Source organism: Prionailurus bengalensis, chromosome D4 (genome assembly GCF_016509475.1).
Source record: "Prionailurus bengalensis isolate Pbe53 chromosome D4, Fcat_Pben_1.1_paternal_pri, whole genome shotgun sequence".
NCBI classification, from domain to species: Eukaryota; Metazoa; Chordata; class Mammalia; order Carnivora; family Felidae; genus Prionailurus; species Prionailurus bengalensis.
This window is the reverse complement of record NC_057359.1, coordinates 27,344,070-27,367,488: the sequence shown is the minus strand read 5'-3', so window position 1 is coordinate 27,367,488 and position 23,419 is coordinate 27,344,070. Positions and strand designations below refer to the sequence as shown.

Sequence of the window (23,419 nt, the reverse complement as noted above, 5' to 3'; positions counted from 1 at the left end):
TTGTTAAAATAGTTGGGAAATTTAAGAGTCTTTTAGTAATCTTTAATAAGCTTTCAATACGTTGCAAGCGTCAAAAGACACACATGTCCACTAAGGTCATAGCGTGAGCCTAGGTCCAAGAAATATGCAACAATAAGAAATGATCTTAGTCTCTCTAACAACTTGGCAGAAGTAAGACTAAAGAACACAAAATCATCAGAAAATGCCATAAGAGAGCATATTATATATATATATATATGTATATGTATATATGTATATTATATATATAATATATATGTATATATATATAATATACATATATACATATATATATATATATATACACACACACCTATCTGGCAGGTATATATATAATGAGTGTTAATTTGCCCAATAATGCTTGAGTATAAGAAATGTACCACTTTCTTATTTCTCCAGAGCAAATAAATCTGGTTGCAAGCTCCTACTTATGTGACTAGCAGAACATCTGATGCCTGCATTTGTGGGTTTCCTTCTGTCCCCCATCACATTAGAGAAGAGTCCCTTGTTATCTTGGCCCCTAGTCTATGGGACACCGGGTTCTCTCCCTTCTTCTGCTTATAAGCCTGCTGCTGAGTAAGCCCACATTTATCATGAGTCAGTCACAAGCACACAATGGATAGGCAAAAATAATACAATGGTTTTCAAGATGTGGAGGAGTTCAGCCCCAGACTGGGCAATGGGAGACTCTCCCTTCCCTTTTCAAGGCTTGAGTATTGGACATCGGTCCCCAGGCAACCACTAGACATTCCCTCAGTGGAATTGACCCCTCCTGGGAGATGTGGGGTGGGCTTGGGTCTTTGACATGCCCAGCCAATGTGAAACAAGGCAAAAAATACCTCGATAGGTAATCCCCGGGTATTTGTGAATATGTGGTAACAAGATGACAGTACCTTGCAAAACACAGGGTCTTATTTAAGACAAATGATTTCCCTACATAATGCTAGACTGAACTGAATAGAATTAACAACAGCTTTTCCCAGGTCATAGCACATGCTTGGGTGGAAAGCCCAGGCTGGCCTGCACTACAGGCCTTGGCGACTTCAAGGCCAACTTCCCCTTGGCGAATGAGAAATGCCTCTGGGTCACCAAGCCTTTGTTGAAGCCAGAGTGCACATTTTCAGGGTGCAGCCCTTCCTTCTCTCTCTCTCTCTCTCTAACTCCACCTCCACCTCTAACTCCACTTCCATCTCTATGTCTCTATCTCTATCTATCTCTATCTCTATCATCTCTATCTCTATCTCTATCTATCTCTTACTTCAATAATCTTTCTTCATCGGACCTTTCTTCTAAAGACAGGAATGGAGTAACATCATGCTTCCAGGCCATCCCCAAACTTCCTCCAACGCTTTCCTCTCTGGGATTCTACAAGTCCCTGGTTTCTTGTATTCCTTTATCCAAGGCATGATCTATCTGGCATATAGTGTGTGTACATCCTCCTGGGAGAGAGGGCGGTGGTGGTGAGTCTCCCCTCAGACAGACCTGGAATTAAGCATGAATTCCAGTTTCAGTTCTTACTAGCTGTGAGATAGTAGACGATTTCTTAGCCCCTCAGATGCCATTTCCTGAGCTGTGCAATGCCAATTCTTCCCTCTGAGCGTGGTTGTGAGTGTGGAATGTGGTGCTCGGTGAATTCCTCAAACATCTCCCCTCCCTGACCCGGCAAAAGGATGTTATAAGAAATGCTCCCTCGTGTTTGAGTGCAGGGAATCCACAGCATCTTACTCATTCTTATTACAAACTTTTGGGGCAGAGGAAAGACTGTATTGTGGTGTGGGGATGGGAGGGTGGGGGGGACTATTTAACTTTCTACAGATGATAGAATCTCCCCTCTAAATTCCACTCGGGCAAGCTCAGCACTCTTTAAAGATAGTTTTATGATGATGCTTTGCCAGATACTTCACATGCTTAGGCTTTAGGAAGTTACTACCACCTGCAAGAAATGGTTTGGCAATGTGGGCTGCCTCCTGCCATCACTTAGAGGTAAGTGGTTAATTTTCCAGAAATACATGGCGGTCAGCCAACATAGTGTTCTTCCCCACAGATGAGACAGTTCAAATTCTCCTACTTCTGGGCAAAGAAAGAAATCTTCGAGGATATCATACCATTGGTTAATTCGGGTCAGTCCAGTGTAGCATTGTGTTGGGAAATCATTTGTGTCCCACCTCTGGGAAGAGAGAAGTCTTTGAAGATAGCATATCCTTCCTCTGTCCCTTTGAGAGGAGAATAAGTAGAGGACTTCTGCATAGCGTGGGGTGGTAGCCTCAGTCCCTCGGGTCTGGGTCACTGGAGATGTGACACAGCTGTCTGGTCAATTTCATAGGGCTACAAAGTCTTCACAGCTCCTCCCGTTGAAAGTGGCATCTGTTTCCCCATCTTTCTACTATCGGCTGGCATGTGAGTTGACTTGATCAATAGCATGTTATGGAATTCCTGTTGTGTGAAAGCTGGAGCCTTGGAATAAAGAAACATTGTAGCTTCTGCCCTTGCCATTTTGGAATGCTACCTTGTGGCTGCCATGTCAGGAAGCTGGTCTAGCCTCCTGGAGGATGGGAGAGCACATAGAGGAGAACCCGGGTATTCAGGACAAGAGCCAGTATCACCCACCATCTTGGACCCTCTGGCCCAACTGACACCCTACGTGAATGACCTCATACAAAACCAACAGAAGAACTGCTTTGCCAACCACAGAAGCTTAAAAATAATATCTTATTACCATCTTAAGTCACTAACTTTGGGGGTGCTTTGTATACAGGAAAGGCTAACAGAAAATGTCCAAAAGGAGTATTTTCCATAAAAATCCAACTCTTCAATCTTGATCCCCATGTATTAAGAATAAAGGCAGAGCAAGTCTCAGGCATAAGTAGATGAGGCCTCCACCCACAGAATGAGATTTGGAGTCCGAGATAAAACTTGCCCCTAATTAATATGACTAACCTGGCTTCGTACCTTAAATGGCCACCCTCAAATCTTGTAAGTTCAGCATTGTGTTTCTCCAGAAAGTTCCTGTTGAAATGCAAATATGTCAAAAGGATGACAGGGTAAGATATTAATTTATTTCTAATAATCTAGACCTCAGTTAAAATAGCTTTGTAGTTAAGTAATAATTTTTGACCACAGGGTTAACAAAGGGTACAAAGATTAAAATAACACAACAATGATTACACTCTCATGGCAACAGCAGAGTGCAATCTTTTAGGGAAGAGACATGTAGGCTTTTTGTACCTTTGTCAAGGAACTGGGAGGGCAATGGAAATCGGCAGAAAAAGAAACTACTTGTGACTGGTAAAACTGGGAAGTATTCATAGCAAAAGTGACATTTGATCAGGGATATTCAAGTACAGTGAAGATTTAGAAGGACAGAGATAACCCATATAGGGTATCCATCCAAAAGGAATGAAATCCGGATCTCAAAGAGATGTCTGCACCCCTGGATCCATTGCAGCATTATTCAAAATAGCCAACATATGGAAATAACCAAAGTGCCCATCAGTGGATGAATGGATTAAAAAAAAAAAACCTGGTATACATATACAGTGGAATATGATTCAGCCACGAGAAAGGAGGATATCCTGCCATTTGCAACATGGATGGACCCTGAGCCCATTATGCTAAGTGAAATAAGTCAGACAGAGAAAGACAAATACTATATGCTGGCACTTACACGTGGAATCTAAAAAAGCTGAACTCATGGAAACAGAGAGTAGAGTGGTGATTGCCAGGGGCTGGGGGGAAGAGGGAGGAGCGGGCCGAATGAGGAGATGTTGGTCAAAGCATGCAAACTTCCAGTTATAAGATGAATACATCCTGGGGTGCAGTGTATAGCATAGTGCCTATAGTTAATTAACAAAACTCCATTGTATACTTGAAAGTTGCATCCTGAGACACTTAACAGAAACCCATGGGGGAGGGGAAGGCAAAAAAAAAAAAAAAGAGGTTAGAGTGGAAGAGAGCCAAAGCATAAGAGACTCTTAAAAACTGAGAACAAACTGAGTGTTGATGGGGGGTGGGAGGGAGGGGAGGGTGGGTGATGGGTATTGAGGAGGGCACCTTTTGGGATGAGCACTGGGTGTTGTATGGAAACCAATTTGACAAAAAACTTCATATATTGAAAAAAAAGGGGGGGGGGGCGGTAAAGAAAGTTGCTAAGAGAGGAGATCGTAAATATTCCCACCACAAAAAGAAATGGTAATTAACTGAGGTAATGGACGAGTTAGTTAACTCTACAGCGGTAATCATTTCACAATATATTAAGTGCATCAAATCAATACGTTGTACACTTTAAACTTACACAATGTTGTAGGTCAATTATATCTCAATAAAGCTAGAAAGAAGATAACCAATGTAGCTTATACAATTAAATATATAAATTAAATGTATATGTGATAGTGTAAGTGTAGGCAATTTTATATATAATTACATCATAATTTATATATAATTATATATTATATGTTGTATATGTTAATAATGTATAATGGGATATATTCTATTCATGTATGTAATATATTACATACATATATTATACGTATATATGTATTATATGTATAATAATATATTTATGTAATTGTATTTATATACTGTGTATAATACTTGTGTATGCATATAATTAATAGTGCATAATAATAGTGTGTGTCTATAATTAATAGTGTATATAATAACATATATTATATACATTATTAATACATGCAATATATGTATGTATCGTGTGTATATATACAATATATATTAATATATTATATATTAATACTATATAATGTAACATATACACATGCATAACATATTACATATACATATATTTCATGCATATAACATGTGTATAATTATTATATAATATATGCATAATATATAATTATATGCATATACTGTGTCAAATAATAATGTGTGTGTGCACAGCAAAGGCCAGAGATGAGGGGTCTTAGACAATTTTATTGACAAGGAGAGACCTGAGCAAGTGGTTTGTCTCTGAGGAGGCGGAGCCCAACTGCCGAGCCTGGAGGGTGGCCCGGGCCTCCGGGCAGCATCGTGAGCACCTTAAGGGAAGGAACGAGCTTGGGAGAAGCAACTGGCCCGTGAAGGAGGGTGACCTAGAAGCCTGGCAGTTAGCACGAGCCTAGTTCAGAGCAAGTGGTCAATACATACCTGTGTAATTGAGTTTAGTAGGGAGGATGCAGGAGCCCCTCCCCCCAGCGCGTGGAGCTACATCGCCCACGTCAGACCCTCGATTACCTGTGCCGCTGCTGCTTGTTGTCTCTGCTCCTCACGCTTCTGAGGTCTTCCGCTGTTTGTTCTTTCCGACCTTCCTATGACCTTGTCGTCTCATCCTCTGCACCAGCTCCTTATAGCATGAAGAATCAGCTTGTCTACTTTCCTCTAATTCAGCCAACAATGATGAGTAAGTACACGCACGCACACAAATACGTAGCTGGCAAAATTAGGGGGGCCATTTTTTATTTGTGAGAAAGTTCTTTAACTTTCTATCTCATACCGGCCCTCCCACTCAATCAAGCCTTTCTTTAAGGCAAATGGTTCTCAACTGGGGACGATCTGCACCCCCCCCCCGGGGGGGGGGGTTTGCTAACACTTGTGACATTTGTATCGTCACAACTGGAAGGATGCTATAGGCATCTACTAGGTAGAGGCCAGGGATGCTGCTGATGGATGATGGGATCTTTTAAAATATTTTTAACGTTCATTTATTTTTGAGACAGAGAGAGGCAGGGCACGAGCAGGGGAGGGGCAGAAAGAGGGAGACACAGAATCTGAAACAGGCTCCAGGCTCCGAGCTGTCTTCACAGAGCCAGATGAGGGGCTTGAACTCATGAACCAGGAGATCATGACCTGAGCCAAAGTCGAATGCTTAACCAATGGAGCCACACAGGGGCCCCTGAAGGATGATGTTTTAAACAATTCATCCCGTAACAATAAGCTTCTCTTTTTGGAACGGCTTTAGATTTACAGAAAAATCATAAAGATAGGATGGGGAGGTCCCATATGATCCACCCTCAATTTCCCTATGATTAACAGCTTTTACCAGCATGGTACATTTATTGTAATTAATGAATTAATATTAGTAGATTATTATTAACTACAGTCCAAACTTAATTCAGATTTCCTTAGTTTTCATCTAGTGCCCTTTTTCTATTTGATCATGGCATCCAGTATAGTACATTATATTTAGTTATTTATATATATATATATATATATATATATATATATATATATCCTTGTTCTTCCTCAGTTTCCCTTGGCTGTGATAGTTTCTCAGACTCGTCTTCGTTTTGATGACTTTGACAGTTGGAGGAGTATTGGGCAGGTGCTTTGCCCAGTGTTTCTCAATTGAGATTTGTCTGATGTTTCTCTCATGACTAGTCTGGGGTTATGCATTTTTAGAGGAAAGACCAATAGAAATAAAGCACCGTTTTCATCACATCATATCAAATACCATCAACCTGACTTAATGACTGTTGATGTTGACCTGATCACCTGGTGGAGGCAGAGATTTTCAAGTTTCTCCATTGGAAAGCTGCTTCCCCCTGCCTCCTTTTTCCATACTGTCCCCTTCGAAGGAAGTCACCACGTGTGGCCCACACTTAAGAAGCAAGGAATTATGCTCCACCTCCTGGATTATCTACATAAATTACTTGGAATGCTTCAGCACTCCAAATGAAATTTGCCTCTTCCTCTTCACTTACTTACTTAATCATTTGTTTATATCAATCTGGACTCACGGATATTTATTTTATGTTCTGGATATAATGCCATATTATTTTGATGCTCCATTTTTTCCAGTTTTGGCCATTGGGAGCTCTTTCAGTTGGCTCCTGTGTCCCTGTGGCATACCCCCGTTATTAGGTTGTTTTGTTTTGTTTGAGTGTTTCCCTACTTTCTGGCACTACAAGATGCTCTTGGCTAATCTTCTGCATTTCAATACCGCGGTCCAAGAATCAACCATTAACCCAAGGAGTCCTGCTTCCTTTCATTGGAGAATGGTATTTGAAACCAAGATTCGGGCATTGGGTGTGCTTGTTACTACCAAGGCCATCTTTACTTTTCATTTAAAAAAAAACCCTAAGAATATAGTGTGCCTTGAGATATTAGCCAGTAAAAGTATACATGTATATAATCTACAAATATATAAATAGAGTGGGAATACATGCCCCATTTTTTAACCCACCCGTAATGAAAACAATATTTGGCAACCACTGTTCCAAAAGGCTGTCATTCATGAGACTCGGCTCTAACAAACCCGAGTCTCTGTGATTCTCAGTATGATTTCATATTCCCAAGAGAGAGAATCTATTGCTCCAGAGCTGAGCTGTCTGCTTCTCAGCCCAGGGTGGTAAGACATGGCTTCCACAGCCCCACCCGTCTGAGTCAGGGGCAGGTCCCCAGGAGCTGGTACTGTGAACTGGGCAGCCTCCCCCAGGGATGCCCACTAAAGAGGGACACAAGGGCAGTGTGGTCAGAGGGAGAGGCAAGAGGAAGCCAGGGGTGCTGGGTAGGTGGATCTGAGCCAACACTGACGCAGACTCACTCTGATTCCTTCCTGGCCACATGCCTGGTTCCATGCCATGGTTCCACCATCACCTTGGGCAGCCATCTCCTGGATATGTGCCCCCTTTCACAAGGAACATCGAGGGAGAGACTGGGGATTGGCTACTGCCTCTCTGGCATGAGAACAAGAAAGAAACTCTACGCGCCCAAAGCACTCTCTAGGCTGAGAGAGTAATTTGTATCTGTGTAAACAAGAAACACGAAACATTACAGAAATATGAGGACGACTGGCTGGGGGATGGGTCTACTCCCCTCACCACCCTCACCTCTCACTTTCTCCAGGAACTTGGTGCATCATCTCATTTGTCTTTTAAGCAATCAGTAGGAGAAAGGTAAATGCTGGGCCTCTGTTTCTCCTTTTATAAAATACAGTGGGAGCACCTGGCTGGCTCAGTCGGTAGAGTATGTAACTCTTGATCTCAGGGTCCTGAGTTCAAATCCCACCCCTGTGGATTAAGAAGACTGATAAAAGAGCTTGCTAAAAATAGATGACAGATGATGATAGATGGATGATAGATAGATAGATAGATAAAATACACTGAAAGGGGCGTCTGGGTGACTCAGTCGGTTGAGCGTCTGACTTCGGCTTAGGTAATGATCTTGCGGTCTGTGAGTTCGAGCCCCGCATTGGGCTCTGTGCTGACAGCTCACAGCCTGGAGCCTGCTTCGGATTCTGTGTCTCCCTCTCTCTCTGCCCCTCCCCCGCTCATGCTCTGTCTCTCTCTCTCTCTCTCTCTCTCTGTCAAAAATAAACATTTAAAACAATTAAAAAAAAATACACTGAAAAAGTGCCTTCCTCTTGCAGGGAACCTACCTAGAAACCTTATTGCTACCGCTGGCTATAAATACGGCAAACCGGAGTTGCTGACTAGTCCAGGAGTTTGACCTTGATTTTTAAGCTCAAACTGGAAATTCACTGGGATCTTGGCAGTGATTTGGGTGGAGGCCATGCTAACCGGAGGGAGAGATCCAGAACAGTTTGTTCCATGTAGGACAGGATTGAGTTACCCCAAAGAGCAGCCTTCTGCCTGAGAAGTGGCCTAGACTTTTTCAACTTTCCTAAAAGGAGGAGGAAAAACAACATCTGGAAATTGTAAGGTGTCACGACCTGAGATGTCACCTCAGGTCTGTTGAAGAAGTATTCGTGAATACTTGACCATCTGCGCCCTGACCCGGAGTGGCCAACTCCATCTGGCTTCCAAGCTAGAACCTGCCTTCCACTCTTCCCTCTCGCCTCCGCTGGCCTCACTGAGCAGCCCTCGCGTCCCCAAGGTTTGAAGCTGGCATTCCAGCTGAGAAGACTCCCCCGCCCCACTACTCCTGTCCTCAGTGGATGCTGTCCTCACAAAACACTCACTCACCACAGCCTGGCCAGGGAAACAAATGCGTGTCTGTCAGTGAATCCACAGGACTTCAGTTTGGGGTTAAAAGCATAGAAAAATCATAGTATCGGTTATCAGTGTTGTAGCTCTAATGTTACCCTAGTCAAATCACTGCTGATTAAAACCAGCCCTGTTAATAAACCGCAGGCTTTATTTCCCCTCGAATGTCTATAACCACTTTCTTCAACCCCTATTAAAAGGCGAAACCCAAAGAAAAACACAGCTTTGGAGCCCAAGCGTTGCTTACTCCCCGGAGAAAAAAGAAAACAAGAGAGAATAGCTTTCCCCCCCCCCCCCCACCTTTTCCCCCACTTAATGGAGTCAAACTCTTTTCTGAAGTAGAGAGAGAAATCTGTAAAAGGCAGGCGGGCATGATCCGTGGCCTGCAACATTGGATCAGCTGCGAACAGTCCCCCTCCACCTCCTAAAACGAAGTCATTTGCCGGCAATTCCGTGAATCTGACTCATATCCTTACCTCCTTCTCCTCTCGCTTTCCCCTTAAGGGACTGATTTTTCCTCCCATCTAAGCCAAAAAGAATTTCTCTGGATTAAGGAGACTGATGAAAGCATTTTTAATATTTGAGTTCAGGTTTGCAAGCTCCATAAAACCAACGTTTCCCGTCGCCTGCTTTGTCTTCCCACCCCCCGCCCGGTCAGTTGTTTTTCTCCTTCATTTGCTCCACAGAAACCAGCTCAGGACCTTCTCCAGATGGGGTCTCCGGCCCCCTGGCAGCTTCCCCTGCAGAGCTGCCTGCTCTCCGCCACCTCAGCTCTGCAGGCCCCAGATGCAGGATGTATAACATCTTTCGAAAATCTTGGGGGTGGGGGTGGGGGTAACTTACATGACATCTTCCATGCTGATGCCATATGTCTTTCAAGTCAAGACTGGTTTGACAATGTGCTGAGCTGCTCAGAGGGGAACCCGTTTCAAGCCTGGAGGGGAAAGTTTTGACAATTCATTCCAGGGAAAACTGGAACCTCCCCCCCCCCCCCCCCCCCCCCCCCCCGCCCCACCGCCTCCCTGCCTTTGACTAGTAGGAGGTAGAAAGGAGGGGAACAGTGTCTTCCCAGGGCAGGAAGATCATGGTCTTTGTTCTTTATTGTTCCCACATTTGCACCACGGATATACTGCTTTTCCCTCGCTTCCTGGATTAATGGTGGCTTTGCCAGTTTCACCTTCAATTCCAGAAACCTTGAACTTACCGCATATAAACAGGCCTTTGCTGAGGTAACCTCACCAGTTGCTGAAATCCAATTGACTTTAATGGTTCTTGGGAAGCATGGGGCCTCGTTCTAAATAAATAAATAAATAAATAAATAATAAAAGTGCCAATTGGGCCACCCTGCTACTGTTCCAAGGCTGGGGGATGAGGTCTAATCACTCCATTGAGCAACAACCTCATACCGGGCAACTGTTTGGCCTCATTGTCATACCCTGGCTTCCGGGGGAAGCATCGTTGTGAAACAGTAAAAACCATCTGCCATCAAATGCCTCATTCTGACATTTTCCATCTCTTTTCATATCCGGTCCCATCACTGTCCACAAGATAATTGTTTTCAGATGATGGGAATGTATTAAATGGCACACTAACTGAAAGAGTGGGGTGTGTGTCCATGTGTGTTTTATGATCAGCTCTTCGAAAGAGGGTGTGACAGATGTCATCTCCAGGTACAATGCCCTGAAGAGACTCACTGACACAGAACAACCAATCAGCGCAATGAATCGTGGGACAAGATGGTGCCTCTAATGCAGGAGGGACGAACCCTTTTGTCTAGATGAGGAGATTTTAAAATGTGAGTCCCCTGGGTGGCTCAGTCGGTTAAGTGTCTGACTCTTGATTTCAGCTCAGATTTCATGAGATCAAGCCCCACTTTGGACTCTGTGCTGACAGCACGGAGCCTGCTTGGGATTCCCTCTCTCCCTCTCTTTCTGCCCCTCCCCCATTTGCTCATGCGTGTGCTCTCTCTCTTTCTCTCTCTCTCTCAAAGTGAATACATAAACATTTTTCAAAAATAATTTTAAAAGTGGGATTCCCCTATTTTTCTCAGTGGGTGTGCTCTAACAATGTTAGAATTTATGACACTAATCATAGCTACAATTTTCATTGTAAATATGACCTGGTTTTTATTTGAAGTATTTTATAAGCGTAATTTCTAATCGTGTCAATAACACTTCAAAGCAGGCTTATTGGATATCACTTCATAAATGAGAAGTTAAGTCCCAGAGATTCATCAACTTGCCCCCAGCAATGCAGTTATTAAGTGGCAGACTTGAGATTCACGTCAATATCAATGAGCTCTGAGGCTCATAGTGTGTTGGTTTTAAAATATGTCTACAAATGCTTCGATACTTCTCTCAGCAAAGGCGGACGCTAATTTTTCTCCCCTTCAAAGTACATTGTGCTTAGCGGCTCATTTCTAATAAAGAGAATATGGCGGAAGGCGGGTGTGTGACTCCCAAAATTAGGTCAAGCCACTGTGGCTTCCCGCTTGCTCTCCATCTCTCCTCAGTTCACTCTGGGGGAAGCTGGCTGCCATATCATGAGGACACTCAAGGAGCGCCATGGAGAGGCCCATGTGACAAGGAGCAGAGAATTCCTGCGACAGCCCTGTGACAGAGCCACCTTGGAAGCAGATCTTCCAGCCCCAGCCAAGCCCTCAAATGACCACAACCCCAGCTGACATTGTGACTGCGGCCTCGTGAGACACCATGAGCCAGAACCACCCAGCGTGGCCACCCTAAATTCTGATCCACAGAAACCACGCAATAACTCTTTGTTGTTTTAATCTGCTAAATGTATGCGAAATTAGATCACTGATGCACATGTTTTTCTCCTAAATCATATTCCCTCAAAAGCAATTCCATTTGCCCTTGTGTGTCCAATGGCATACAAAATTAAGTGGGACAGGGACATAAAAGCCCCTTTCCATCCTTCTCTGGATTCGACACATTTAAAAACATTTACCAAGTGCCCTGTCTGATCACCATGCCTGTACAAAGAATCGCAAAGAGCTGAAGTTGACTGTCTGTGTTTGAATTCATTTTCCCATAGTCCAGACCAAAGACACAAAGCAGTGTTGAGTTCTTGAGTGGGAGCTTTGACCTTCCAAAATTTCCAAACAATAAAAGAGAAGGTCTCATCCCACTAGGCCTTGAATGTTATGGCAAGACCCTTTGTACTGGACTGGTACCACTTGACTAAGAGGCTTGGAGACTGACCACTTGTGATCAGTAGAACACTTCCCCCCGGATGGAATAAATGACCCCCGCATGTCTCTCAAACTCCCACTGAAGGCTGAGGAAATTTGGGGGTATCCAGACATCCCCATGCTCAGGACTCTCTCAGTGCTTTGCTCCTCTGGGGCTGGGCCCAGCCCTTGATAAAAACACCAAAATAGCCTGAGAAATGTACACGCTGCAAGTGAACTTGCTACCACAGACAGAATCCGATATGACACAGCCAAAAAGTTCAAAGAGCCTGGACAAGTTCCCAAACTTTATCAGGATTTCTGAGACATCCAAACTCATTCTTCCTGTGACTGCTTTTCCAGTGCTTAGAAGTTCTTGCACGGAAGATTAAAAATGTGGAGGTTTTGCCTCTTTATAGAACTGCAAATAAAATATCCCCAAGAGAAGGTCTCCTTAATGAATAAACACATGACTTTCATTTGCCTGGCTCTGCAAAAGTGCTTTTAAAGTAATCCAGGCAAAATCTCCGTAGACCACCACTCGCAGGCTGTTGGCTCCCCCCCAGTCTTAGCATGAGGATAACACACACCATGGTTTTTCCCTTTCTTTTTTTAATCAAATGCATTACAACATGCTATTTCTCCTGGGGCTGGGTTTCTCCAGATGGTTTTCCAGCACCACTGTGGACTCCATTCAGAAGGAAATGGAACAGAGTTTCCCAGTGTAGTGCCTTAAATCAGTTTGTTTTTCCCAGGTCTCTGTGCATGCTGACCTCACGTTTCACTGCACTCTGAGAGAATTGAGTCTCTGTCACACCACACTGGATCACGCATGTCTGGGACTATGCATTAATACCAAAATGAAAGTAGCTTCCTTTCCTCATGGTGGGGCAGGAAGAGGGAGGAGGCGAATAACCTAAGGCCAAAACAATGCCTTGAGCTTCTTTTGTGCTAGATTCAAAGTAGCCATTTAATAGCTCAAACCATAAAATATATCTAGGTAAGATTTTTTATGATTCTGTCCAGTTTGTAACCGTCTTGCCTTGAAAATCCTATGACAGCACAAGTAACACAGCAACCTGTTCATTCTGCACGCACCCCACACTCTCCATACCAACAGCTCCAGACTAGTCCCAGGCAAACTCACGCCTCTCTTTCCTCCAGGATGACCATGGGTCCTAAGTGAAAATCTCCCTTCAGCAGCTGAAAGTAACAGTGGACCTGTACCCTCTCCTCGAAATCCATTACATCAAGCCCAAAGCACAGAAGAAACCCTTCCTTCTGGTGACATACATACACAGTCCCTGACGTCTCCAGCAGACAATTCTTATCTGCATCGATATTAGGCTAATAGATAACATCAACAGACAGCACCGTTTATTAGATAGTTACACTGTGCCAGGCATTGTGCTGTAGGTATCGTGTTAACCCCTCATAACAATCTGTGAAGTGGGCCCCTGAAGCTGGCGGGGGGGGGGGGGGGGTGCGGGGGAGGTTATCTAATGTCTCCAAAGCCACGGAGTTAACAGGAAGTTGAGTGTAAGGTGCAGGGAACCTAAACCTGAACGAGACATGGGTGAAGAACAAAAGGGTAGACAGCGAAAATTCCGGCGCCCTATGATAGATCCCAGAGTAGAGTCAGGTGGAAACTGCTGTCCCAGAAAAGGGTGTGAATAACTGGGTCGGGTGCATGGATGGGAAAGGGAGAGAGGAGAAGTTCTCAGAAGCCGGGATGCTTGAGCTGGATCGTGAACACTGAGTAGATGTTGACAAGGCTGACATGGAGAAAGGGCATGGCAAGAGGCTGGAGGCGTATTCTAGACGATGACACATCATGCCTCGAGGCCCAAAGAACGTAATGGGGTTCAGAACTGCACATGGCTTGGTTCCATGGGAGCACAGTATATCTGAAAAGAGAGAACGGAGTAAAAACACAGTCAGGTGCCCTGAGATCAGATTTCGAAGGCTTTTTATGCCCTCCTAAGGGTTCTGCACGTACACCGTGGGTGACAAGCATGCTCTCCGAGGCAGTCACTATAAATCTGTGTCTCGAGAAGTTATCTCTGGAAACAGCATGAACTTGAGGCAGGGTGACCAGTTGTTTGTTTCAAGGAATCTGTAACTGAGACTGAGAGGAGGGAGAAATACATAATATATTTAGGAGGAGACAAGATAGCACATGCGAGCACGGAGGCAAGGCAATTAGTGGTGGAAAGCAAGTTGGATTCTAGGGTAGCAGCAATGCTGCGGGGTGGATGGTAGCAACCTAAAGAATGCACGGGAAAACAGTGCCATTTTTGTTGGGGGCGGGGGGGGGCATGTAGAGTCAAGGTTGTATTACACTGCGTTTGCTGTGAAACTCTGACACCTTCCATCTGAACACCATCAGGAGGTCCCTCTGAGAGAATCTGGAAGGTACTGGCCGAGACAGAGCAATCAGTCTGATTCTGAAACCCTTCGGAAGGAAAGCTGACATCCGAATCTTTCGCATCCCTTGAGAGCAGAGTAGAAAGGATCCGTGCAAAACCTGCATCATTCGATGGAGGACAGGGAGCGCTTGGAGCAGAAATCTCCTGCTTTCGCAGCCATCTTCACTGTCCTGCTCCTGTCTCAGCCCCTTAGCCAGACGCTGCAGTCAGGAATCCTCGGTGCACTGAAGAATGACACCCAGGTAGGACCCACAGCCCCTCTGCCCAGCTGAAGCCTATACTTGGAAGCAGAGATGCTGTAGAAAGGTCTATAGTTCAACTCAGCGTATACGAATTTGGCACCTGTCATGTACCAGTCACTGCACAGAGCATTGCGACTCGGAGCTAAGACCATGATCCCTGACCTAAAGGAGTTCCCAGACTGTGCAGAAGAGGCGAAGGGTGGGAATAAGTGAAAAAGAGGACATGGAGAAAAAGCAGGTGTGGAGGAGCGCATTAGGGGATAGAGTCCTCCTTGTCCAAGCTCAACCTGACCAAATCCTGCTCACAGTCAAAGACACACCCAGGCCTGGAACCCGAGACACAATCAGAAAAACTTTCATCGTCATACCAAGGTGGCCAAAACATTTATTGCCGCGTGTTTCTCCTTCATGACGTCCGTGGTATTTATCGAAGGCAAAATCACCTAACCACTTGGTGACCATTTACCTCATTTGTCTCCCCAAGCTGGCCTGGGTATATCTTGCTCGTCACCGTATCCCCTTTGCTTGGCCTAGTTCTGGGTACTGAATTGGTGCATAGGAAAACACTTGTTAAAGGGAAAGCTTCTAAGGGAATTGAGGGAGGAAAGAGACCGCTTCTTAGGCAAATGGAAGAATATCGTGCCCCGTAAAGGCCAGCCAGCCCCCTCCCCCGGCAGACAGATGCCAAGGATGTAGCATTTCACAGGTCAGACTGGCTTCTCAAGTCCTCTCTTCTGGCCTGAAATTTCTCACAAAGATTACCACTCTAAGCAGTAAAACTTAGGAATCCGCCTTGAAACAAACATACTCTAGTAAATATTATTCCTCTCCCTGGGATGCATTCCCCATTTATTTCTCCTCTTGGATTTTCATTCCTGAGACTTTATCCTCTCAATGCTTTCTGCCCGTAAATCATCTGTGTCCATTTCAAAGGCTCCAGCTATCCATGACCGCTGGAGAATTACAATGGAACGCAGCTCTTGACTCTGGCCCCTTGATTCTTGCATGCTGTCCTGGTAATGTGGCTCACTGAGAGCAACGTAGAGCTCTGTGGATTAGGTTGGAGCCCGGCTTGCACGGGGGTGAGCTCGTGTGCAGGTGGACTTCCAGGACCTGAAGTAAAGCACAGGGGAAGCGAAAAGGCAGCATTAGCTGACATGTGAAACTTGATTCTGGTTTCAGACATGCTCCATGAAGGCGAGGCATGCAAATTGCCCATCTTTGTTGAGACAGGGCCTCACCCAGCACTTGGCATAGAGTAGGCCATCGGCAAATGTTTGGTGAACTGAACTGAGCATGTACCACTACCTCAAAGGTTCTAGACATCTGTCTATGGGACCAAGATAGCAAATATCTAAGATGAAATGAAAATTTTCATCCCTAAAAAGCTTACGGTACTACAAGGCCATACTTCAACTGGCAGAGCCAAGAAAGTTAATAAGCTTTCCACCAAATGTCTTTTGGCTCCAAAGAATGTAGAGTGCCCCAACACACACACACACACACACACTCTTACGTAAGTGCATGCACACACCCTCAGGGAACATGAGAGTTCCAGATAAACAAAGTATGTTCAAGCGAAGGTAAAAATCGGTAAGAAAAGTGAGTGCTGCCTATTAGAGGTACTGAGAACGAGCTGACGGCAGCCAGACTCTAGCTCATGGATTTCCTTTCTCCACTCCCCTTCTCTGCATGACCAGCACATGCTTAGCTTCCACCACAGAGACTCTCTTGACCATTCTCACACTTAGGCGTGCTGCTTTCTTACAACCACAACAAACGTTAAGTCAGGCGAAGGGCCAAATAAGCGGGCTCTAGAAAGATGATGCTAGTTGGTGAACCCATGAGACAGGCGCTTAATCTTATATGCCTTTCATCTTCAGAACCTACCAGATGCTAAGTGCTTCCTCTCACTTTGTCTAAAATCCAAATGACAGGCCACACAGAGCATTTCCTCCTCCCAGCTGACCTCACTCACCTTCTACCTCTCGTCTGTGCTCACTGTGCTCCACATACACTGATCCTTCTTCAGTCCCTCGAACAAACTACACGTATCCCACCCCAGGGCCTTTGCAAGTGTTGTGCCTCGTGCCCAGCCTCCCTTGCTCACTTCATGTGACTGACTGCTCATCGTTCAGGTGGAAGGTCACTCGTCTCCTCCCCAGAGAGGTGCCTCCCGACCACTCCATCATCCCCTGGACACCAGTTACTCTCTATTATACTGTGCTGATAGCACATAGAGCTCATCATCATCTAGAATAATGGCATTTGTCGATTTACTTATTTATTCTCTGCTTATTTTCCCCCACTAAGTTGTGAATTCCATAGAAGCACCAGCCTTGCCTTTTTCTGTTAACCTCTGTAACTCCAAACTTTGGTAAACTGTTGGGTACATAATCGACTCTCATTGAAGGTCTATTGAATGAATAACTTAAGAACAGATATTTGTGTGATGATATTGACAAATGTGGTCTCTAGATGAGTTAATATACGTAAAATACTCAAAAGAGTGCCTGGAGTATAGAAACCACACAACGTGCTATATTTTATTACTATGTCTGCACTTGGGATGGGGTGGGGGGTTCTCATTAGTTTCCATTCTCCTCTCAGACACCTAGTTACAGCTTTTTTTCTACCCCCCTCTTATCAATCCTTTCTTCCTATCCCTCCCTCTATGCATGTGGTCGAAGAATTCCTCATATTAACTGATGGGCTAAGAAGTATATATGGGACCACTACTTTTTTTCTTAGTATTCCACATATCACACTGGGATATTATCACACCTTACAGATCAGGTCTTTCCTTTTTTTTTTTTAATTTTTTTTTCAACGTTTATTTATTTTTTGGGGGACAGAGAGAGACAGAGCATGAACAGGGGAGGGGCAGAGAGAGACGGAGACACAGAATCGGAAACAGGCTCCAGGCTCTGAGCCATCAGCCCAGAGCCTGACGCGGGGCTCGAACTCACGGACTGCGAGATCGTGACCTGGCTGAAGTCGGACGCTTAACCGACTGCGCCACCCAGGCGCCCCAGGTCTTTCCTTTAAAGTCAGTGCTAAAGACCGAGCTTTGGCAAAAGTCTAATAATTATCTAACTCTCCTATATTCACTAAAACTATGCATCTACAGAAAAAGCAAAATAAGTAACATTTGTCTTGCTCCAGCCCAGTCCAAGCTTACTGTGTGTTGTACCCTCTCCACTTTCCTGGGTACACTCCACTTTCCTGCCCTCATTACATGATCTTTCCCAGCTATCCCATTGGAATTCACCTTTGAAAATGAATTTTGTATCAGTCATTTACTATTTAGTAAGAACTGTAGTCAAAGTGCTGCATCTGTAGAAGTGCTTGTCTCTCATATCTCATTTTTAAATGGTAAAATGAAAGGAAGTCACTGAAGAAGAAATTTCAAGAATCTGTGAGCATATAGCGCAGAAAATATTTGGGAGGAGTAAAGGGAAATTTTTGACTTCTAAATGAGTCATCACTGACCCATCCAACAGATATGAAAAGCCAACATGGGTCCATGTTTCCTCAGGTGTCCTTAGGTTTTTTGATATTTCAGAGACAACACCTTTGGGTAGAATTCTTTCTAAGGGATTGCCGAATTTACTAATTAAAATCATGCTAAGTGTACTCATCAGATGGGATGGCATCCCATCGTCTATAGCCCTTTTACAAATATGTGAGGAAAAAAATGACTATAAACTCAAAAGGTCCTAAGATACTTTTAGCTTGTCCCAAACACTGCATTTTCTCCCTGCTTATATTCAGAGATAATAATAGTTAACAAGCTTATTTTGGAAAAGTCTTTCCCTTTCTTTTAGCTATGGGCCCATCTGTTCTGCATATAAATTTGGCCTCTACCTCCACATCATTACATTGTGAAACAGCGCTGTCTGTGACTTCGCTGCAGCACGCAAGAGATTTCATTGTGAAATTCTCTCGTGGGTGGAGTTGTCTGTTTCAACTCTTTAGCACATTCTCTGGCTATATAAGCTGAGATGGAATCTAGGATTTAGACAAAGTTTCTTATAAACTTGGTTTACTCAACACACACACATAAACCTCCTCTCCTCTCCCCAAATGTTTCACCAGGATGGATGAAGCCCCTTGCTGAATAGGTCTTGGCCCTCCCCGAGGAGCATTCTAGAACAAATAAGGAGATGCACACCTACCCTATAGTGCTGACCCCTGGAGTAGGTAAACTGTAGAACAAAAATCATTTATATTCACTAGTCAGCCTCCCTCTTCTTTAAATTACAGGATAGAAAGGACCTCAACATAGATTCTTGGGTTCATTAAGAATGTCACACAATCTTGTAACAGGAGCTTGGAGACCATCTAAATCTTCTCAGTCATAGATGCCAGCCGCTCTGTCACTTCTCTGAGATCATCTGCTTTGTAAGTGGCAGGTCTGGACTCCAAACCAAGTTTCTGCCTCCTTGCATTCAGGGTCCTTCAAAAGCCAAGTATTCTTGGGGTTTTTACTGCAGAGAATATATATATAGTTTGTCAATGCCACCTCTACAGAGCAGGAAGTGAAACAGAAAGTTAGATCACTCTCTAGAATGTTCAGGCAATTCAGGCAAGATGAGAGGATTATTTTCCCTCTAACTGATAAAGAAAAGTCAACTCATGCGAACTCCAACCAAGAAAATGTAAGGCTGTGGGCTTTTACGTTATTTATCTCACTATTTATAAGAAAGTTAATACACTTCGAGAAAGGTACTACAAAATGTGAAATCTCCTGAATATAACTGGTCTCATGGTCATTGTTCCAGAAAGAATATTTGCCTTTCTAGCCCTCAGCTCCTTTTTGCATTGCGTTAATCCTAGCAAAAGGGAACATTTCCAGTTCCCGCTCACAGCGCAGAATGCCTTCCTCGGATGCTTGCACTTCCAAGTAAGATTTAAGGCCCAGAAGCAGACTCCAATGAATATAGAAGCCACACACTCACTGGAAAGTTCTTACTCACCCTCAACAGTGTTTCCTTTTCCTGGGATGCCCATGCCTTGAGCTGCACATAAGTGCAGGGACTACACCATCTACAGCCAAGGGAAGGTAAGCATGGTTGTCTTCTTCCACTGCCTGCAGGAGAGGTCTTAGGAGGTGCTACCTCAACACTGTGGACTGCAGAAAGTGACTTTCTTCTCTTTCCCATCCTTCTCACCCCTTCTCAGAAGTAGAGCCCCTTCTAAACTAGAGGTGGACGTGGGGATCACCAGCAGGAACAGGCTTTGTCTGACTTACAGGTGGTATTCACTTTGGGGGTTTGAAACAGAAATCCAGAACAAGGCAATTCCTGAGTTCAACTTTTTCTTCTGAGCAGATCCCTCCTCTAAAAATTCATATTCTCTACTTTCAACCAATTCTTCATTCCCTAAGTCTAAGTCACCCATCTTTAGGCCAATGGGTGGCATAGCTCTTTGCCTCATCTAGGGAGAACCATAATTTCTAGTGATCATTCACTCACTCAACAACTATTTATTAACAATCATACTCTTTGTCAAGCACAAAATAGACACAGTCCTTGACCCTATAGTGGCTTCTAGAGACAGACAATAAACAAGGACAAACACTAATACAGTATGTATTTTATATTGTAGACATATATATTATTAAATATTATATTTCATGTGTAACTCAATTATATATACACATACATATTCGCCCTCAAAGCCTGTATTATATATGTATGTCTCTCTATATATAATATTAAATTATGATATGTGCTATAAGAATAATTTTTTAAGTTTTAGGAGAAAGAATAACTGAGGAAATCCACCCTATATTGAGCAGTGAGGAAAAAGAGGGGACTTTTCATCTAAGACTCACAGAGTGAAGCGGATGAGAAGAAGGATGACAAGACCAGGCAGTGGGAGCAAGATGCACACAGATCCTGAGGAAGGAGAAAGTGCTTGAACTACTTTCTGACCCTTATCAAGATCATTCCTCCTCCTTCTGTGGTTCTCCATATTCTTCCCTTCTTTCCCCGTACCTCTCTCAGCATTTTCTCTGGGCTTTCCTTGGCTATTGATCTAGATCTCTTAGCTCCTTTGAGTCTAAGGACTCTTGAAGATGTCTTCCAGCCATGAGCTCCTTATTCCAGCCTTTCCCTATGAAAAGTCATCTCAAGGGTATTGAATACCCAGCTCAAGGGTATTCAAGAAGACATATTTTGCAGAGAAACTTTTCTTAGCAGTCTTCTGGATGTGAAACAGGTAAATGGCCTGGTCTTGTCTGAGGACAAAGCTTCTTTACACACATCGTTGTGTGCAAGGAAAACCCATTTCAAAGGGCCATGAAAAGACAGCTCTTTGGAACTGCCTACATATGGAGATACGGAGAAAACCCAAACATGTGAGTATAGACAGATGGTGGCTTTCTTTCTTTTTTTTTTTTTTTTCCTTTCTTAAGTAAAAGAAAACTTCAACTAAGAAAGCTTTCCTCAAAGGTTCTTAATCTGGGAACCTATAGAATAAAGATCCAAAAAGATCATCAGAATCTATGAACACCCTAAAAATTACATGCGAAAATTTTCTCTATGTCTTGTATGTGAATTTTTCTGGAGAATAGGGGTCCGAAAGTTTCACTGTGTTTCAAAGAGGTCCAGTGGTTTGTGTGAAAACCTGACACTTAAAGAAAAAGATGTTGTTCTGCATGAAGACATTCTAGCCCTTGTCACTTCCTTCATGCATACCTCTCCTGAAATCCCCAAAGGGATTCCATGAAGCCCCCAGGACTCTGCAGAGCACAGTTTTTAAGCTCTTGCTATAAGAACCACCTAAATAAAATCCTAAAATCAAGAGTTTCGAGCTGTTTTTTGACCATAGACATTCCCTTCAACATCTTTGGATGGCATATTGCAGGCGTGCCAATATAAGGAACTTATAAAACATTTAGGGGAGACTAATGTTTGCTAGTAGCTTGGGGACTTTCGCTCAATCCTTTGTCTAGAAGCAGGCTAGTTCATTCATGAAAATAGGTTAAATATATACCCAGACACATCTCTTAGTTAACTACGATAGCAGGAATTAATGCATCTTCTGAGTCAATAACACCTAAATATTTTAACCTCTCTTAGAGTTATTTTTTAAAAAAAAAAAAAGCTGTTTTATAGTCAAATAAAAATTTTACTTCCGTCCTAAATATACAGAAGATAAAACATGAGGATGAGGGGGAAACATAGGATAGTGTTGATCAGGTTGATACTACCCAAATGATAAGAAAGACCATCATGATCACTTTGATCATTTTAAGCATTCAAAATATTTATCTAAAAAGATTTTGAGATGCGAGCCATATGCAAAATGTTGGTAGCAGTCTGGGTTCTTGATGGCAAACAATAGAAATAGGCATTGATTGACTCAAGCAAAACAAGGGATTCATCAAATGGGTGTTAGGTATCTCAAGGAACCTAGGAGAAGCCCAGAGAACAAGAGTTGGAGAGAACCTAGGAAGGCAAAGGACAGCCACAATCTAGCCACCAGAACTATCTCCTTACTGCATGTCCAATGGCGCCAGGGACAATGGACACTTGCTGTCATCACCACTCCACCAAAAACCCCTCCAGTCCATGGTGCTGGACACTAGTCCCTGCAGCTGCACCCAGGACTAGTCTCCAACAACCCTGATCACAAAGACCCTCTGGAGATTCAATATCTGACTCAACTTCCACCCATCCTGGAATTCCTTCCAAAACAGGAAACCATTGGGATAGTGGGCAGTTAAATTTTTTTCTTCCATAAGTCCTTAGCAATATTACACTAGAAGATGTGAGTGAGGGGGCGTTTGGGTGGCTCAGTTGGTTGAGCTTCTGATTTAGGCTCAGGTCATGATCTCATGAGTTGAAGCCCCACATCAGGCTCACTACTGCCAGCCCACAGAGCCCACTTCAAATCCTCTGTCTCCCCCTCTCTTTCTGCCCCTCCCCCACTCATGTTCTCTCTCTCTCTCTCTCTCTCTCTCTCTCTCAAAAATAAGTAAACATAAAAAAAGAAAATGTGAGTGAAGATATAGATGTGGTAAGAAAAAGAACATTTTATGATCTTCACATGGCACTAGGATCTCTTCTAGGAAGCATCCATAAGTTGAGTTCAATACCTTATTAATTGCCAAGGTGGAAGGTAAGGCTTGTAAACCTCTCTGGGACTGAGCCAGGCCTTACAGGAGAAGGGTCATCATGCTGCATAAAGAAAGGAGGCCAGCTGGAGCTGGGACCATCTTTTATTTATGATTTCTATTCCCAAAATACCTAGCTCAAAGGAGATATTTGTACATCTTTAATTGATTTTATTAGTAGTAGAATAAGCTACTTCTGGTCAAATAGCAACTAATTTTCTTCTTTCTCCATCATCTCCTTACAGAAGATTATATCCATTTACATCATCTGTGGGATTTGTCTTTCTTGTAAGTATTGTAAATCAAATTTCAAACCACTAAGGTGGATAGGTCAGGGATCAAGAGCTCCATTGTCCAATAAATGCACCCAAGAATTAAGCAGTGGAACCCGTGAAATTTAAAAATCATGGAATTCTATTCAGCTCTACAAGAGAAAAAAATTCTGCCATTTGCAACAACATGGATGAATCTGGAGGACA

General features: G+C 43.6%; 2 long non-coding RNA genes across 4 annotated transcripts in view; both read right to left on the bottom strand.

Moving 5' to 3' along the window:
* Positions 1 to 486: 486 nt before the first annotated feature.
* LOC122474287 lies at positions 487 to 14,990 on the bottom strand. Of its 3 annotated transcripts, none has more exons than XR_006294884.1 (6): positions 14,486 to 14,990; positions 10,159 to 10,248; positions 9,798 to 9,888; positions 7,553 to 7,754; positions 5,245 to 5,353; positions 487 to 3,024 (listed from the first exon to the last, which is right to left on the bottom strand). It is a non-coding gene; the product is annotated as an uncharacterized LOC122474287 (long non-coding RNA). The 3 variants fall into 3 exon arrangements; XR_006294885.1 differs by lacking the exon at positions 7,553 to 7,754 and having other exon boundaries at positions 487 to 2,472; positions 2,968 to 3,024; XR_006294883.1 differs by lacking the exon at positions 7,553 to 7,754.
* A 750-nt stretch (positions 14,991 to 15,740) lies between these two features.
* The window catches only part of LOC122474288, a 37,032-nt gene continuing 29,353 nt past the window's right edge, over positions 15,741 to 23,419 (bottom strand). Inside the window, exon 2 of the long non-coding RNA XR_006294886.1 lies at positions 15,741 to 15,928. This is a non-coding gene — a long non-coding RNA (uncharacterized LOC122474288). The remainder of the gene's footprint in view (positions 15,929 to 23,419) is intronic.